At 42.6% G+C, this 18,061-nt stretch overlaps 1 long non-coding RNA gene across 1 annotated transcript in view; it reads right to left on the bottom strand.

The window, feature by feature from the left end:
* Window positions 1-14,513: 14,513 nt before the first annotated feature.
* Window positions 14,514-18,061, bottom strand: part of LOC141581197 (uncharacterized) — a 142,472-nt gene continuing 138,924 nt past the window's right edge. The window contains exon 3 of the long non-coding RNA XR_012513724.1: window positions 14,514-16,253. This is a non-coding gene — a long non-coding RNA (uncharacterized LOC141581197). The remainder of the gene's footprint in view (window positions 16,254-18,061) is intronic.

Below are 18,061 nucleotides of genomic sequence, written 5' to 3' on the forward strand. Positions count from 1 at the left end.
CCCTGAGAAATCGGGCTGTTAAGATGCGGTACCCTGGCTGAGGCCTCGTGAGGAATGGCAGTTGGGCAGAACACTTGATCCCCTTCCTTCCTTCCTGGGGCCAGCATGAGTCTTATTTATAAGTTAGCTCTCAGAGTTCCTTCATGTTAAATCAGTAATTGAGAAGCCTGCAGGGCTAAGGGTGGAAAGTAGCTTTCTAGATGTCAAGATTGGAACGCACAGTGCAACAGAAAGAGCCTTAAACAAGGATCCAGAAACTGGGAACCAGTCCTCATTCAGGCTCTTGATCCCTCATGGATTGGTTGTGTGTCCTTTGTAAGTCATGTAGTATGAGTTAGGGTGTTTACATCAACCTATCATAGGCTAGGTTGTTGTGAACATCTAATAAGATAACTCTTATGTCTATATATCTTATGAGCATCTAATACATATATATATACATATATATATATATGTATATATATATACACATACATACATATAAATGCACCCTGGAGAGTATAGGAAGTATATGAGAGTTATTAGAAATGTAATTGTCTATTAGGATCCATGCTGACCAGATAGAACTCTGGGTCCAGGGTCATGAGGTGAGCAAGAGGGTTGGGGCTCATTACTACAGCATCTGCAGAGAACCAGGCATCTGTGCTGGAGGTAATTAGGGCAGAACTTTATTACCCAGGTAAATGATACAATATTAATAGCCAAAAAAATAATTTTCAGGAAATTGATTTATTGAGCCCATATAAGGTATTTGGAGGATGAAGATACCTGAAACCATTCATATGAGGAACATATAAACAATGATGTGTAGCCTGAGAAAGGAAAGAAGAGACAGTTAACCTGAGCCTGTCTTTAAACATGATGTACGTCATACAGAAGGAGAATTTGGCTCAGCTAGCCGCAAAGAGAAACTAAAGATCAATGACAGAAATTACAAGTGTGCTGATTTTTCTCATTTATTTCTTTATTTTCATTTATTTAAAATAGCAATTAAGCAAGCAAGTTCAACACTTGCATTGAATCCCTATTTTGTCATTAGCTAGCATGTGACTTAGGCAATTTGTTTAGTCTCTGAGTCTCTTTTTGTTCAGTTCTGTAAAAATAGAGATAAACATAACACTTATCACGAAAGGCTGTTTTGAAAATTAAATGAGTCAATGCAAGGGAAGCTATTGGTATGGATTTGGCATATACTAAACACACAATAACTGTTAGCTGTGATTATTCAATAAGCACTTACTATGTGCCAGATTTTGTACTAGACGTTGTGGTTACAAAGGTAAATAGGGCACAGTCACTCTTCAAGAACTTTCTAATCTAAAAGTGTATCAATATCTGCAAGAATAATCCTGAGAAACACATGTCTGCATCTGAAGAAGGATCTGTTTCCCATCAGCAGCTGTTCTCACACAAAGGCTGATCAACTGCTTGGGAAGATGGAACAGAAGGAGCTCAAGCTTCAGAAAGTTTCTTGGATGAGATCATCTTTAAGGTGTCTCCTAACTCCAAAAGTCTCTAACTCTTAATTTCTTCCCAGAGATAGCATTGAATACCTGTTCCAATTCATAGCCAGATAATAGGGTAGGGGGATGGAGAGCAACTTAGCCCTCAATGCAAGTCCAAGTCGAAGCCTGATAGGGGAACAGAGCTTGTATGCCCGACTATGCTGCAATCACTAGGTCTTGTCCTGCACTTTGGTCCATATCTCAAGGCAGTGACCTCCCTATCAGGCAGGGGCCAGCCACAGCTCCTTTCCTCCTGGTGAGTACATGAGGGGCTGTTAGAGCCTCTGAAATGGTCTTGACCCTGTCTATGATATTTCATACCTGCCACTCACTGAGGTTTTGTTTACTCTAAAATTATGGGGAGGGTGACATTGTGCTTGGAACATTTGATTAATATGTTCCCTGAACCCTCACCCAACAAAAACTCATTTTGAAAAGAGAGCCTGGATTTAGGAATGTGGCTTGATTATGGGTTGCAGCCTGGTTTGCAGTTTTGCCCCTTCTCTGTGATCTATCCTTGGAAGCTATGAACAACAGCATAACACTGACTTAGACCGGCAATCAAACTGGTCAAAAAAGCTATCTTCTAGTCCATCAAACTGCCTAACCAACATGTAACCTCAAAATACACAGAAAAGACTAGTCCCCCTTTTTTTCATTAGCTGTCCAAGAATTCAGAAATACACAAACTGGAATAAAAAATACATGAAAACTTTTGTATTTAATTTGTAATTCATAATACATTTATTTTTAATTAATGTGATTAACCTAATTGTGTATTTCATGTCCACAAAAAACTTCATTTTTGGTATGCTTGAGTCCCCAAACCCTATTAACAAACCTTTTAATCCATACAGACCAAATCAAATAATTTAGCTTCCATTTCCATATTATCCTTTAGTGTTCATGCTTTGTGAATGTTGGTCTCAACTTCTGAATGAGATGAGAATAGTGTCTTAAAGGTGGGAATCATATATCATTTCTTGAAATTCATTTCATCCTTATCATAGTAATAACTAACAATTATTGACTACATTTTAGTGGAGCCAGGAACTGGGCTAAGAGCTTTACGTATATTTTCTTATTTTAATTCTTACCCCGAGTAGTAAAATAGTTCTTATTGTATCCATTTTACAAAGAAAGAAACTGGAACTCATAGAAGCTAAGTGTGTTGACCAACTTTAAGAATGCTAGTAAATGGCAGAACTGGAACCCAAACCCAGATCTGTGGGGTTAAAATGCCCATCTACCTACTCTGTTGTGCTGCCTCCAGTCCATGCTGGACACAAAGTAAGTTTTTCATAGATAATAAAATGATAACGATTCGGGCAGTATTTTTGCAAGAAAGGCTACTATGATCCACTCCACTGGATATCTGTATATTGAGCAGGCTAAAATAGGCAAGAGGAAGGAGTCTTTGTGATTCTATTTCTTGGAAGTCCAAGATTTAGATATTATGTATGAAGAATCTTCATTTAGGAAAGGTTATAAGCTGGATAAAGTAAAAAGAAATATGTTTACCCAAATAAAAATGGTCTTAGTTTAGAAAGGTTGAGATTTGAATGCAATGTGTTTGAATATATTTGGTGTTTGGGTGTGGCGAGATGGTGATGGTGGTGAGATACATTTACAAAATAGGCTTCTTAAGTTAATATGGGTTCTATTATCTGCTGTCTTTTCTTCTTTTTTTCAAAATGAAAATAGGCCCACAGACTGTTCTATTCTGCCTTGAACTTTAGGAGCAAATTGTAAGCATACTTTGCATATATTTTAGTCAGGGCCTATGAAATATGGCCAAGTTCATGATATTCTAAGACTAAAAGTTTATTGCCTTATCTCCCCTCATGCCAAATGAACAGAAAAGAAATGTGGGTTTTTTTTTCTGGCTTTTTATTTTGGATTTGTTGAATTGGCTTATTTTCAAATCTTGCAAGCAATACTTTTTACATTATTTTTGAAACCTCTTCTTAAAGAGGTCTCACCACTTAAAAATGAAAATTTGGAATGCCAGATACAGGTGAAGGGGAGGAAGGCAGCAAATCACACTACCATGTGTGTACCTATGTAACAATCTTGCCTGTTCTTCACATGTAGCCCAAAAACTAAAATGCAACAAAAAATAAAAAGAAATTATTTTTCATATTGATATATGTCATAAAGTATGGTGGTATATTAGAAATGTCCTTGTCAAATAGAGACGCATACTTGAGTGAGGGTGAAATGACATAGCGTTTGAGACTCGGTTTAAAGCACTCTAGGAAAAAAAATAATGGTAGTTGTAGATTTAAAAAAAACAAACTGGCAAAACAGTGACAGATGTTGAAGCTGGGTGAGAGGTGCATGGGGGATTTATTATATTATTCTTTCTACTTGTGTGAATTTATGAAAATTTTCAGAATAAAACGTTTTCATAGTATGTTGACTATAATTTTATTAAACATATTTTACTATGCTCAAATGATTTGAAAGTTGGTAACCAATTGATAAATTTGGGCAACTAGGTTGAGTAACAGAGGATTTGCTATAGTCAAAAGAAAATAAAATTTTTTCATCTTTCTTACTCTGGGGAAAAAAAATGAAAACTTCGAAGGGCCAGGAAAATGCAAAAGCATTGTTCTTGACTTTTAGGTTTTCAAAGTTTCTGGTGCTGGTGTCTGGCCTGCTCTGAAGGGTCGTGGGGATCCTCTGGATTGTAATCACTTTAGGAGCAGCAGCCACAACAAGCACAATGCTATAAATCCCTAGAGTAAGGGACAACCTACGGGTGCTTCGCTGAAAAATAAAATATATATATTATAAGAGGAAACAGAAAAATATGTTAGAAAAGAGCCAAAATTTTTTTCTCATTTTTTTTTTACTTTATTTTTAATTTATTTATTTTACTTTAGGTGCATACTATATCTGGCATTTCTCCCCATGTTATCCCTCCCCACTCCCCTCCCCACCCGCCATTGTCTCTCCCCTGCCCCCCTCAACTGTTCCCTGTGTGTGATGCTCCTCTCCCTGAGTCCACGTATTCTCATTGTTCAACACCCACCTATGAGTGAGAACATATGGTGCTTGGCTTTCTGTTCTTGGATCAGTTTGCTGAGAATGATGGTTTCCAGATTCATCCAAGTCCTTACAAAGGACATGAACTCATCGTTTTTTTCTGGCTTCATAGTATTCCATGGTGTATATGTATCACATTTTCTTTGTCCAGTCTATCACTGATGGGCATTTGGGTTGGTTCCAGATTTTTGCTATTGTACACAGGGCTGCAGTGAACACACGTGTGCATGTGTCTTTATGGTAGAATGATTTATAGTTCTTTGGGTATATACCCAATAGTGGGATTATTGGGTCAAATGGAATTTCTATTTCTAGATCCTTGAGAAATTGCCACACTGTCTTCCACAATGATTGAACTAATTTACACTCCCACCAACTGTGTAAGAGTGTTCCAATTTCTCCACATCCTCTCCAGCATCTGTTGTCTCCTGATTTTTTAATAATCACCATTCTAATTGGCGTGAGATGATATCTCAGTGTGGTTTTGATTTGCATTTCTCTAATGACCAGTGCTGATGAGCATTTTTTCATATTTTTGTTGGCCTCATATATGTCCTCTTTTGAAAAATGTCTGTTCATATCCTTTGCTCACTTTTGAACGGGGTTGTTTGTTGTTTTCTTATATATCTGTTTTCGTTCTTTGTAGATTCTGGATATTAGCCCTTTGTCAGATGGGTAGATTGCAAAAATTTTTTTCCCATTCTGTTGGTTGCCAATTCACTCTAATGACTTTTTCTTTTGCTGGGCAGAAGCTGTGGAGTTTGATTAGATCCCATTTGTCTATTTTGGTTTTTGTTGCCAATGCTTTTGGTGTTTTAGTCATGAAATTCGTGCCTATGCCTCTGTCCTGAATTGTTTAGCCTAGATTTTTTTCTAGGGTTTTTATGGTGCTAGGTCTTATGTTAAAGTCTTTAATCCACCTGGAGGTAATTTTAGTGTAAGGTGTCAGGAAAGGGTCCAGTTTCTGCTTTCTGCCCATGGCTAGCCAGTTTCCCCAACACAAATTTTTAAAAAGCCAAAGTCAAAAAGAAAAAAATGAGAAATGGGGTAAGGAGAAAGAAAGTATTAAAAGCTTTGGCATCACCTGTCCACTGAAGTGCAGATAAAATATGGGGGAGATAGATAGATAAATAGATAAAATATGGGGTACTGCACTTGAATTGGGGGCTGAATCTTATGCAGATTTATCACATTCCAGGCATGTGAAAAGGTGGGTGACACTAAATCTTCTCATCCTAGTACTATGCGAACAAAGCTCTAGTATCTCTCTTACAAACTATAAAATGCATGGGAGAAGGCTTCAACATAGCAGTGCAGTAGAGCCCCGAGATTTTATAATAATATTCAGTTCTGGTTGAAAAGCAAGGGTGGCATTAAAGGTAGAAGACATTTTGCTGAGGAAAGAATCTTAATTGGAGGTTCAATGTTGGCAGACAAAAATTTATTCATTCACTCATTCATTCATTTGAAAAACATTTATCAATCATCTAGTAGCTCCGCGGTCATAAGCCAGGCACTGGGATTATATCAATAAATAATATGTAGTCTAAGCACTCAAGAAGCTCCCCTTCTGGATTAGGGGAAGCATCAATACATAGACATTGATTATGCAAAGTGATAAGATGTAGGATAGAAGTATAAGTTCCAAGAACACACTTGGAAGGGTCATCAATTCAACTGTGAGGGTCCCATAGGTACTGAGTTGTCACGTTTGATGTCAGCAACACATCTCAGTGAAACTCTGTTGTTCTTTAAGGTTAACAGGTATGTAATGAAGTAATTGTAAAAATTGTATATGTGCGTGTGTTTGTACATGTAAAATGACCTCGAACAGAAAGACAGTAGGTGAGATTGTGGTATTTAAATATTTGGTGATTTTATAATTCACTTTATATATCTTTATAGATTTCACATTTACTACCAAACTATGAGAAAAGAATTAACACAGCAGAAATGGGTGCTCAATGATTGCATGTTCCTAGAGGGGCCTAAGACCCATGATTCACGCTTGGCTAGCCCCTGGTGTTTTCATAACACTGATTGATGATATTGTGTATGCCTGGAGAAAGGGGCATGCTGTACATGTCAAGATTTGTCATTGCTGTGTTGTACTGGAGTGAGCATAGAAAGTTAACACCAAGATAAAAGCATGCCAAATTCCAGGGTCTTTATTGCCAGCGGCCATGGAGGACTCGCATCTCTCCAGCCTGTGGCTCTGAAAGGAGGTGTCAAGACCTTTTATGCCTGTAAACCACCTTGGGGGTGACGGTGAGGGGCCTCAGGCATTCCAAGGGCCAATGGATTCTTTAAATCACCTCCTGGGCTGAGATGAGGGTGAGGGGCTCTGAACATTGTGAGGGCCAGGGAACTTTGGACATTCTGATTGCTACTTAAGTGGTTCACAGAAGTCAAGAGAAGTTTTAAATTACACATTGCCTGCTTAGGGTGGAAATCACAGACCTTAGTTACTTATTACAAGTCTCAGGGGCCAAAATGGCATGGGTTTGGACTGCTTGCCTGTCACATCAGGGTTACAGAGAGCAGTTAAAACAGAAAGCTGAGGTATGGTTGAGGTATGCAGTTTCATGAGGCTTTTATCATGTCACATGCCCCCCTTGTTTTATTTACAGGAATTAAATCACTAATTTCTCCAACAGGTTAGTATTGTTTGTTTGTTCTAAGGGCTCATATTGAAACCGTAATATCATTCATTTTACAGAGTCTACCCTAGATTTTATGAACCTGAGCAGTTGGTTTAGGAGGCAGGGGCCGAACGTGAGTCCCAGTAGGAGTAGAGCCAGAGGTTCCACCAGGCCCGTAAGGAGGGAAGTGAGCCAAGGGAACCAGGAAAACATTTCTTGATACCAACTTTCTGAGGCCTCTCAAAGTTGTTTTCTGGTTTCGAGATTCTGTCTGACCAGGGAGAGGCTCTCTCGGATGAGGCCTGACCTATTGACATAGAAGCAACATTGTTGATTAAGGGCAGCACATAACCAACCCCCCTTGCTTTAAGAATAGTAAATCTAGTCCTCACCTGTTTAGGAGGACCATTTCAGCCAAAGACTCAACCTGATCAGTGAGTTGGGAAATGGAGTTTTCCAAGTGGCTTAAATCAGTATCTATGTGCTGAGAGAGAGTTTTAAAATTTTGGTCCCCAGTTGTAAGAGCTGATATTCCAACTGCGGGTGGAGCCAGCAATGCCCAATCCAACCACTAGAGGGATGACGACAGGGACTCGCTTCCATCGGGCTGTAATGTCTGATGGGGCCTGGAGGTTAAGTCCCTGTTTGCCATCATAAATGTCGACTTTGGGGAGGATGTGCACCTGGGTGCAGAGTATGGGAGTGGAGCTGCTGAACTGGGATGCAGAAATACAGTTGGTGAGGCCAAAAGTGCAGGCTAACCAAGTGGTACCTGGGGACCGATAGTAAAGGTTTTTACCATTAAAGGTTACATTGTGGGAGACATTACAATAGTGCCCATAGGGAGAAGCTGAAAGGGTGTAATCTGGGGAGTGGGAGCAGTGCCCAGACCCTTCTGTGTTTTCCAGGGTTAAAAGGAGTGTGGATTGGGAACATGAAGAAATGGACAGGTTGGCAGGTAACTGGGAAGCCAGCCCAGTATAAAACATGGTTGAGGGTTTAGACAGAGCCAACAGTCTTTTCCTAAAGCTGGGTTAGATTTGTTGAGGAGGTGGTGAGCCGAGGACAAGGTTACCAGGGTTGTGTCCACTTTGAGCCGAGTTGTGGTTGTAGGGGAAGCTTGTTGAGGGGGTGTGTTGATTACCTGGATGAGGAGGCTTGTATTTTTAGGGGAGCCTATTGTTACATGGCCTGGGCAATGGGTCCTATAGGGCAGTTGGGTCTGGGCGGGGTTATATGCTAGATAGTAAAGATATTTCCAATGTCCCATCCATGCATATATACTCCAAGACCCCAGGTTGGCCCCATTGTCCATCTACCATCTAGGGTAGTTACAGGTATCTTGAGTGAGTTACAAGACCTGCTGTAGCATGGGATGAGGGAGAGTCTTGGTTAAAAGAGATGAAGGAGTCCGTGTTTTGGGTGTACCCTGATATAGTGGAGATAGTTTCACAACCCCAATGGGGGCAAGAGAATTCAAGTCTCCACAGTTCCATCTTTTTGGTGGGGTGGATCCTGGGCACAGATATCATATGTAAGTTTGAAGTTGTTGCTCTGCCTTGCACTGCCACACCCAGCTATAATATCTTTTGTCCTAGGATCTACATTTGGGGTCAGGAACAAGCCCAGGAGGGCACAGAGGTCTAGGGAAAAGGTAATGGGGGTCTTCGGAATGTACTTCTGGGTTAAGTTGACTAGGGTGGATCCCTTCCCAGTTAAGGAACTAACATAGCCTCCAGTGGAGCCCTCGGTGAGGACCCATTGATAGTAGGTGGTTCTAAGGGGGCTTTGCTATAGGGATTTACAGCACAGATTAGGGTGGGGAGGGTGGTGACTGCGAAGAGCGCACAAGTCTTAGTGAATCGGGGGAGGAGTGTTTGATGCTCCATTGTCCTTCCTGTGGGGCAGTCTTGACGTGGGTGCGGTGAATCCAGGCAGTTAGTCTGTCTACCTTGAGTGCATGGTTGTGGTCAGGATTACCATGTAGGGTCCCTTCCAATGGGGGGGGGTGTGGGGGGAGGTGAGGCAAGAGGTGGTGAATTTTTTAACAAGGACAGAGTGTCTGTGCTGGAAGGGTATGTCAGCTGGTCTGCGAGGTCTAATGGGGTGGGATGGGTGTCCTTAATGAGCTGGTGTATCTGGAATTGAACAGACTGAAGTGCCTGTAAGGACTTAAGGAGTGTATAGTTATGGACTTCAGCATGCACAGTATCTGTGGGTCTGGGGAGTAAGGAAGGAGGCCTACCGAATATGATTTCAAAGAGGGAGAAGCCTTTCTGATAGGGCGTGCATCGGACGCGGAAAAGGACGAAAGGAAGCAGGCTGACCCAGTTTTCACTGGTTTCTAAGATAAACTTTGTCAGGGTTTCTTTTAAGGTCTGGTTCATTTGTTCGACTTGCCCTGAACTCTGGGGACGATAGGTACAGTGTAATTTCCAGGATATAGCCAGGGCCTTGGTTAGGCCCTGAGAAATTTGTGCAGTAAAGGTGGGCTCATTGTCCGACCCCGGCATTAGAGGGAGGCCAAACTAAGGAATAGGGTCCTGTAATAGTTTTTTGGTGACCACCAAAGCAGTCTCGGACCTAGTGGGGAAGGCTTCAACCCATCCAGAGAACATATCTATAAAAACCAGGAGGTATTTATAGCCATTTGCTAGGGGCTTTATTTTAGTGAAATTTACTTCCTAGTGCTCCCCAGGGCTAGTCCCTCTGAGTCTTACTCCTACCTGGCTAGACCTGTTCCCTCCTGGATTTACTCAGGCAGATACATCACACAAAGTAGTAATTTTCTTGATAAGTTCATATAAGTGGGGAATGTAGTATTTGGCTTTTAGCAGCTCAGTCAGTTTGGTTTGTCCTAAGTGAGTGGCCTGGTGTGTGTTCTTAACTAAGGCCTGTCCTAGAGTCTCAGGGACCACAATCCTTGTGTCTGGTAGAATCCACCATCCTGTGGAATCTTGTGTGCCCCCTTGTTCTTTAGCAAAGTTTTCTTCATCAGGTGAGTACATAGGGATGGGGGACAGGGTTGGGACCGGCAGAGTTAAAAGAAGAGTCAGAGCTTTTACTGGTCCCAAAGCTGCCCGTCTGGCCTGTAGGTCAGCTGCCCTGTTTTCCCTTGCCTCTGGTGAATCTCCCTTCTGGTGTCCTTTGCAGTGTATCAATGCCACTGCCTTGGGCTTCCATATAGCTTCCAGTAGGGCTAGGATTTCTTCTTTATTTTTGATGGTTTTTCCCTCTGGGGTAAGTAGTCCTCTTTCTTTATGAATGGCTCCATGTATGTGAGCCATAGCAAAGGCATACTGGCTATCCGTGTAGATGTTAACAGTTTTTCCCTCCACCGAGTCTAAGGCCTTTGTCAGAGCTCAGTTCTGCCTTTTGGGCTGAGGTTCCATGTGGAAGAGCCTGGGCCCAGACAACCCACTCTAGGGTGACTACGGCTGCCTGGCATACTTGACTCTGTCAACCATGAAACTGCTGCCATGTGTATACGGTATCTCCTCTGGGTTTTGTAGGGGAACAGTGGTGAAGTCCGGTGGAGCAGCATGGAGGACATTCATCATCTGTTGGCAGTCATATATGGGCTCCTCCATATCGCTGTCTGGTAGCAGCGTGGCAGGGTTTAAAACTGTAGCCCTTAAAAACTGTATGTGGGGCTCGTCCAAAAGTAAGGCCTGATATTGAACTATATAGGCATTTGACATCCATTGTCCTGGAGCTCCACGGAGTAGTGACTCTACCGTGTGGGGTGCCACTAAGTTTAACTCCTGCCCCAAGGTTAGTTTGTCTGCCTCCTTGACTAACAGGGCTGTAGCTGCCACTGACCTCAGACAAGCTGGCCACCCAGAGACTACGGGATCAAGTCTCTGAAAGGTAGGCAACTGGCCAGGGCCATGGTCCCGGCATCTGAGTGAGCACCCCCTTAGCGACTCAGTGTTTTTCATGCACAAACAACTGGAAGGGTTTAGAGATGTCTGGCAAGGCCAAGGCTGGTGCCATAGTTAGGGCAGTCTTGAGCTTGTCAAAAGCCTGTTGCTCTGTCTCTGTCCAAGTCAAGGGCTGATTTTGTTCAGTGCAGGCATACAGGGGCTTGGATATCTCGGCGAATCCCAAAATCCATAGCTTGCAGTACCCTACCACCCCAAGGAATTCTCGAACTTGGTGTTTTGTGGTGGGGCTGGGTATTTGCAGCACCTCTTGGACTCAGCTGAGTGCCAGTAACTGGTTGCCCTTCTCTATAATATAGCCCAGGTAAGTTACTTTCTGTTGGCAGAGTTGGGCCTTTTTAGCTGAGAACAGGTAATCCAGTCTAAGGGTCTTTAATAATGACTGGTTGGTCTCTGCAGGCCTTCTGGGTTTTTGTAGCCCAAAGTAAGTCATTCACGTATTGGAGTAGGGTACACTTGGGGAACTTGGAAGGCAGCAAGATCTTGGCCAAGTTCCCCACCAAACAGAGTAGGGGAGCTTGTGAACCCCTGAGGGAGTCTTGTCCAAGTGGCTTGCCCCAAGAACCCAAGTATAGGGGTCAGTCCATTCAAAAGCAAATATGCACTGGCCAACAGGGGCCAGTGGGATGCAAGAGAATGCATCCTTGAGATCCAAGACAGTGTAATGGTGGTGTTCTGGGCCCAAGAGACTTAGGAGGGTGTACAGATTTGGAACCATAGGGTGGACAGTTTCACTCATTTGTTTACCTCCCTTAAGTCTTGTACAAGCTGATAGTCCTTTGTGCCTGGTTTTAAGATGGGGAGCAAGGGGGTATTCCAGGGGGACTTACAGGTAGTAAGGATCCCTTCTTTTTGGAGTCTGGTTAGATGTGGAGCAATTCCCCATCTGGCTTCCTGTCTCATGGGATATTGTCATACCTGGACTGGAGTTGTCGTTGCCAATAGCTGGACCATGACTGGAGCACCATGACTTGCCAAGCCTGGGGAATTTGTCTCAGCCCACATTCTGCGTACATTTTCTTGGAATTGGTGGAGGAGGTCTGATGTTGGTGGTTGATCTGCCTCTAAGGATAAATCTTCCTGCAGGAGATACTTGTCTGACAGAGCACAGGTGATGAGGATTTGCTGAGGTGGCACTGATGCCAAGGGAGGAGGAATTGAGAGGCAAGCCTGACTCTCACCAAAAGAAATATTTGCTTGAAGTTTGTGGAGTAAGTCCCATCCTAGGAGTGGGTACAGATACTCTGGAATGACTAAAAAGGAGGGGGTGATATTGCCATTCCCCAGATCAATGAATTGGTTGGTGGTTCAAGGGCTTGTTGTAATTTTTCCTGTGGCCCTGGATAATTGTTTTTCTACTGGATAGTGGTCCTAGAGGCTGAGTAAGGACTGAGTGGTCTGCCCCAGTGTAAACTAGGAAGCTGATAGGCGTGTCCCCAATCTTCAAAGTGACCCTGGGCTCCTGGGAGCTTAATAAATAAGAGCCCCGGCCCCATCAATCCTGGCTTTCTAAATTGAGAATGGCCCTCAGTGGCTTTTCCTGAGCTGTTTCTTGCCTTCTCCTCTCTGGGCACTCATTCTTCCAGTGGCCTTCCTGTTGGCAGTACGTGTGCTGGTTACCTCCTAGCCTGGGCCAGGGACCCTGGGGGCTCCCCTGTGGGGTTTTCTGTCCTCATGGGATAACTCAGGTTTCCTGAAGAGTTGCTATTACTGCTTTAGGAACTCTTTTATCCTGTTTGGCTTCTGAAATGTCCCTATTGTTAGAAACCTTTTGGACAATTTCCATCAGTTGGGACAAATTTATTCCCTGGAATCCCTCTAACTTCTGTAACTTTCTTTTAATATCTAGGGCTAACTGTGAAATGAAAGCCAGATTGATGGCCTGCTGATTTTCTGGAGCCTCAGGGTCAATAGAAGTGTAGGTGTGATAAGCATCTTGTAGACTCTCAAGGAAGGCAGCTGGCAACTCCTGTGGGCTCTGAGTTACAGGCCCTACCTCAGAGAGGTTAGTGAGCTTTTGGGCCATTCCCCTAACCCCTTCTAGAAGGTACCGGTGAAAATTGTTCAGAGCCTCTAGACCCACTGAGGTGTTTGGTTCCCATTGGGTTCGGGTGGAAGGGAAAGTTCCATCAATTTGCTCCTGGTGGTCCTCTGCTGAGCCTCCTCCTGTTCATATGAGGTCCTCATGTGCCTCCTGTCTAATTCTGCCCCTTTCTTCTGCAGTAAATAGTACTAGGAGTAATTGCTGACAATCATCCCAGGTGAGGCGGTCAGTTTGTAAGACAGACTCTAGGAGACCTGTGAGTACCTGGGGCCTTTCAGAAAATGGAGGTTGTTGAGCTTTCCCATTCTAAATCACTAGAGGAGAAGGGGATGTGGATGAAGAAGGGGTGGCCCCAGCTATCTCCTTAAATTGAGAGGACCTCTTGGAGGTGTAATACCTTGCGTCGGTATGGAGCCCTGTTACTGTTGTGGAGTGGGGACAAGGGCTGGCTAGCAGTGCTGTCTGGAGAGGGGTGCTGGGACCCCTGTCCAGAGGATCTAAAGTAAGGTGGAGGTAATTCTTGATCCTCTTCTGGGGAAGGGAGAATGGCCGGCATGGTAGGGACCTTCTATGGGCCGACTAACATGATCTGAAGTCCAGCCTGTTTTATGCAGCACTTCAGGCATGGGTGGGGGTCGGGGGAGGAAGTCATTGGAATAAATTCAACCATCGGTTGATGTATGGAAACTAGTCAGGGTATCCAGGAGTTTCTGTGACCATTTTCCATATAGCCTGGGTAATGTTTGAGTCGTAGGTCCCAGTATCTAGCCACCCAACTATAAAAGATGGCCATTCTAGTTCACATAAAGAGTGGAGTTTTCCAGGGGTTAATTTCACCCCATATTGGCCTGAGAACCAAACCTTGAAGTTGGCTGTCATCCATTGGAGTGGGGTACAAGACCAGACACTAGATGACCCCATTTATTTTTTTCTTAGCCTTTAAATTCCCCCAAGAAATTTCACTAATTTATAACTGGCTTCACTGAGGATTTGAATCAGCAACCTTGCAGTTGCAGGCCCTATACCTTAACTACTGTGCTAACAGGGTATTTGCATTTTGAAGAGTTGGAAAGCTTTCTTTTATTTATTTATTTATTTTTGCTTACCATTTTTTTTATTGCACTTTAGGTTTTGGGGTACATGTGAAGAACATGCAAGATTGTTGCATAAATACACACATGGCAGTGTGATTTGCTGCCTTCCTCCCCATCACCTATATCTGGCATTTCTCCCCATGCTCTCTCTCCCCAACTCCCCACCCCCTTCTCTCCCTCCCCTATTTCCCCCCAACAGACCCCAGTGTGTGATGCTCCCCTCCCTGTGTCCATATGTTCTCATTGTTCAACACCCATCTATGAGTGAAAACATGCGGTGTTTGATTTTCTGTTCTTGTGTCAGTTTGCTGAGAATGATGGTTTCCAGGTTCATCCATGTCCCTATAAAGGACACAAACTCATTGTTTTTTATGGCTGTGTAGTATTCCATGGTATATATATGCCACATTTTTTCTGTCCAGTCTAACATCAATGGGCATTTGGGTTGGTTCCAGGTCTTTGACATTGTAAACAGTGCTGCAATGAACATTCGTGTTCATGTGTTCTTATAATAGAACAATTTATAATCCTTTGGATATACACCTAGTAATGAATGGGATTGCTGGGTTGAATGGCATTTCTATTTCTGGTCCTTGAGGAATTGCTACACTGTGTTCCACAATGGTTGAACTAATTTACACTCCCACCAACTGTGTAAAAGTGTTCCTATTTCACCACACCTCTCCAGCATCTGTTGTCTCCAGATTTTTTAATGATCACCATTCTAACTGGCATGAGATGGTATCTCAATGTAGTTTTTCTATACATTTCTCTAATGACCAGTGATGATGACCAGTTTTTCATATGTTTCTTGGCCTCATATATGTCTTCTTTTGTAAAGTGTCTGTTCATATCCTTTGCCCACTTTTGAATGCGTTTGTTTTTTTCTTGTAAATCTGTTTTAGTTCTTCGTAGATTCTGGATATTAGCCCTTTGTCAGATGGGTAGATTGCAAAAATTTTTTTTCCCATTCTGTTGGTTGCCAATTCACTCTAATGACTTTTTCTTTTGCTGTGCAGAAGCTGTGGAGTTTGATTAGATCCCATTTGTCTATTTTGGCTTTTGTTGCCAATGCTTTTGGTGTTTTAGTCATGAAATTCGTGTCTATGCCTCTGTCCTGAATTGTTTAGCCTAGATTTTCTTCTAGAGTTTTTACGGTGTTAGGTCTTATGTTAAAGTCTTTAATCCACCTGGAGGTAATTTTAGTGTAAGGTGTCAGGAAAGGGTCCAGTTTCTGCTTTCTGCACATGGCTAGTCAGTTTTCCCAACACGATTTATTAAACAGGGACTCCTTTCCCCATTGCTTGTTTTTGTTAAGTTTGTCAAAGATCACATGTTGGTAGATGTATGGTGTTGCCTCATGGCCGGTGTTCTGTTCCATTGGTCTATATCTCTGTTTTGCTACCAGTAACATGCTCTTTTGATTACTGTAGTCTTGTAGTATAGTTTGAAGTCAGGTAGTGTGATGCCCCCAGCTTTTTTCTTTTTGCTTAGAATTGACTTGGCTATGCAGGCTCTCTTTTGGTTCCATATGAAGTTTAAGGTGTTTTTTTTTTCCAGTTCTGTGAAGAAGGTCCTTGGTAGATTGATGGGGATAGCATTGAATCTGTAAATTACTTTGGGCAGTATGGCCATTTTCATGATATTGATTCTTCCTAACCATGAGCTTTGAATGTTTCTCCATTGGTTTGTGTCCTTTCTTATTTCATTGAGTAGTGGTTTGTAGTTCTCCTTGAAGAGGTCCTTTACATTTCTTGTTAGTTGTATTCCTAGGTATTTTATTCTCTTTGTAGCAACTGTGAATGAGAGTTCGTTCTTGATTTGGCTCTCTTTAAGTCTGTTATTGGTGTATAAAAATGCTTGTGACTTTCGCACATTGATTTTGTATCCTGAGACTTTGCTGAAGTTGCCGATCAGTTTCAGGAGATTTTGGGCTGAGATGATGGGGTCTTCTAAATATACAATCATGTTGTCTGCAAATAGAAACAACATGATTATCTCAATTGATGCAGAGAAGGCCTTTGACAAAATTCAACAGCGCTTTATGCTGAAAACCCTGAATAAACTAGGTATTGATGGAATGTATCTCAAAATAATAAAAGGTATTTATGACAAACCAACAGCCAATATCATAGTGAATGGGCAAAAACTGGAAGCATTTCATTTGAAATCTGGCACTAGACAAGGATGCCCTCTGTCACCACTACTATTCAATATAGTATTGGAAGTTCTAGCCAGAGCAATCAGGCAAGAAAAACAAATAACGGGTATTCAAATAGTAAAGGAGGAAAGCTTTCTTAACCTGCAGTAACTGCAAGTTCTGAGTTCCCTGAGCTGGATGGAGCTGGCAGTCAGCAAAAAACCACTTCTTACACACAGGGAATCTGAAAAGCGTTAAATTCCTTTCTCCCTCCTCTCTTTTCTCTCTCTCTCTCTGTCTCTCTCTTTTCTCTCTTTATCTCTCTTCTCCCTCCCCTACTTTTTCTTTCTCTCTCTGGCTCTCTCTGTCTCCTCTCTCCTACTTTCTTTTTTCTCTCTTTCCTCTCTTTTCAGGCTCTTTTCTCTTTTTCTTTATCTCTCTCTCTTTTCTCTTTTCTGTCTCCTGATAGTAACTTGGGCCTTGTGGTTTTTGTAGTATTTCCAATTTTGGCAGATGTTATACTCATGTTCTGCCCTTTCCAGTACTGGCTTTAAAAGTGCCTCTACAGCCAAATCTTGTAAGGAAAGTACAATTAATTTAATGGGTCAGTCTTTCATATGGGCCAGGGGGACAGGTGGGAGGGGCCAAGGGTGAAGAAAGAATTCTCCTAAGAAGCCCCAGAGGGGCTGGTAATAGGCCTTGTATAGGCTTATTTTTACCCAGGTGTGGTCTTCTCTTAAATGACAGCTGACATCCAGTGGCCTTGGGAAAGTTGGAGAATGGCAAAACAAATGAACTAGGAGGTCCACAAGGTGTGAATTTTGAATCCACCACAGCATTCAGAGTTGACAAGAGATTTGCCAGCCTGTTCTTATTAAGCCATGACACCCCACCTCCCAGCAGTCAGGCTGGTGCCAAAAAACTGAATAGGGGTGGGCTTCAGAGCACTGGCAGTAACAATACTTAAAATCTTTTTGACAGAATAGATAATTATCTTGTGTCCACCCCAAACAGCCAAGAAGAGTTGGCACCTTTTTGTCTAGGAGTTGATTTTCCAGGACAGAGAAAAAAACTACACTCAAGATGTCTAGGGCAGAATTTCCTTTTGGACATCAGCTGATGAAGGGAAAAGGAAATTATACCTAACACAGGCAAGAAATACTCCTGTCCTGGAGGGGGTGGCTGAGAGAACTTACAGGCCGCAGTGATTATAATAAGAAAGAAAACAAAAAAAAAAAAAAAAAAATAGGGCTAAAGCTATTTGCCACATGGCAGAGTCAGAATAAGTGAGGTCTCAGTAGTAGAAGAAGAATAGAAGAAAGCAGGAGAACAGAGTTACTTCTAAGGGCACGAATTCAGTGAAGGTCCCCTGCAGCCAATGGTCTGTTACCCACTGTAGAATATCTTCCACTCCAAGGGAAGTAGGCCTAAACCACGGTATATCAGCCAACAGCACTCTAACAAAATTGGTGAATGTATAATAAAGACAGAACCACATATAGGATTGACAGACAAAGGATGGGTGCCCCCTAGATGGGAGACCAGTCTGATACCTGCCCGGCCACGTCCCTGGAGGGATGTTTCAGAGCATCTTGGCTAAGGTGTACCCGTATAAACCCTGGGCCTTGTCACCACAGAATT

The sequence above is a fragment of the Saimiri boliviensis genome, chromosome 14 (assembly GCF_048565385.1).
Source record: "Saimiri boliviensis isolate mSaiBol1 chromosome 14, mSaiBol1.pri, whole genome shotgun sequence".
NCBI classification, from domain to species: domain Eukaryota; kingdom Metazoa; phylum Chordata; class Mammalia; order Primates; family Cebidae; genus Saimiri; species Saimiri boliviensis.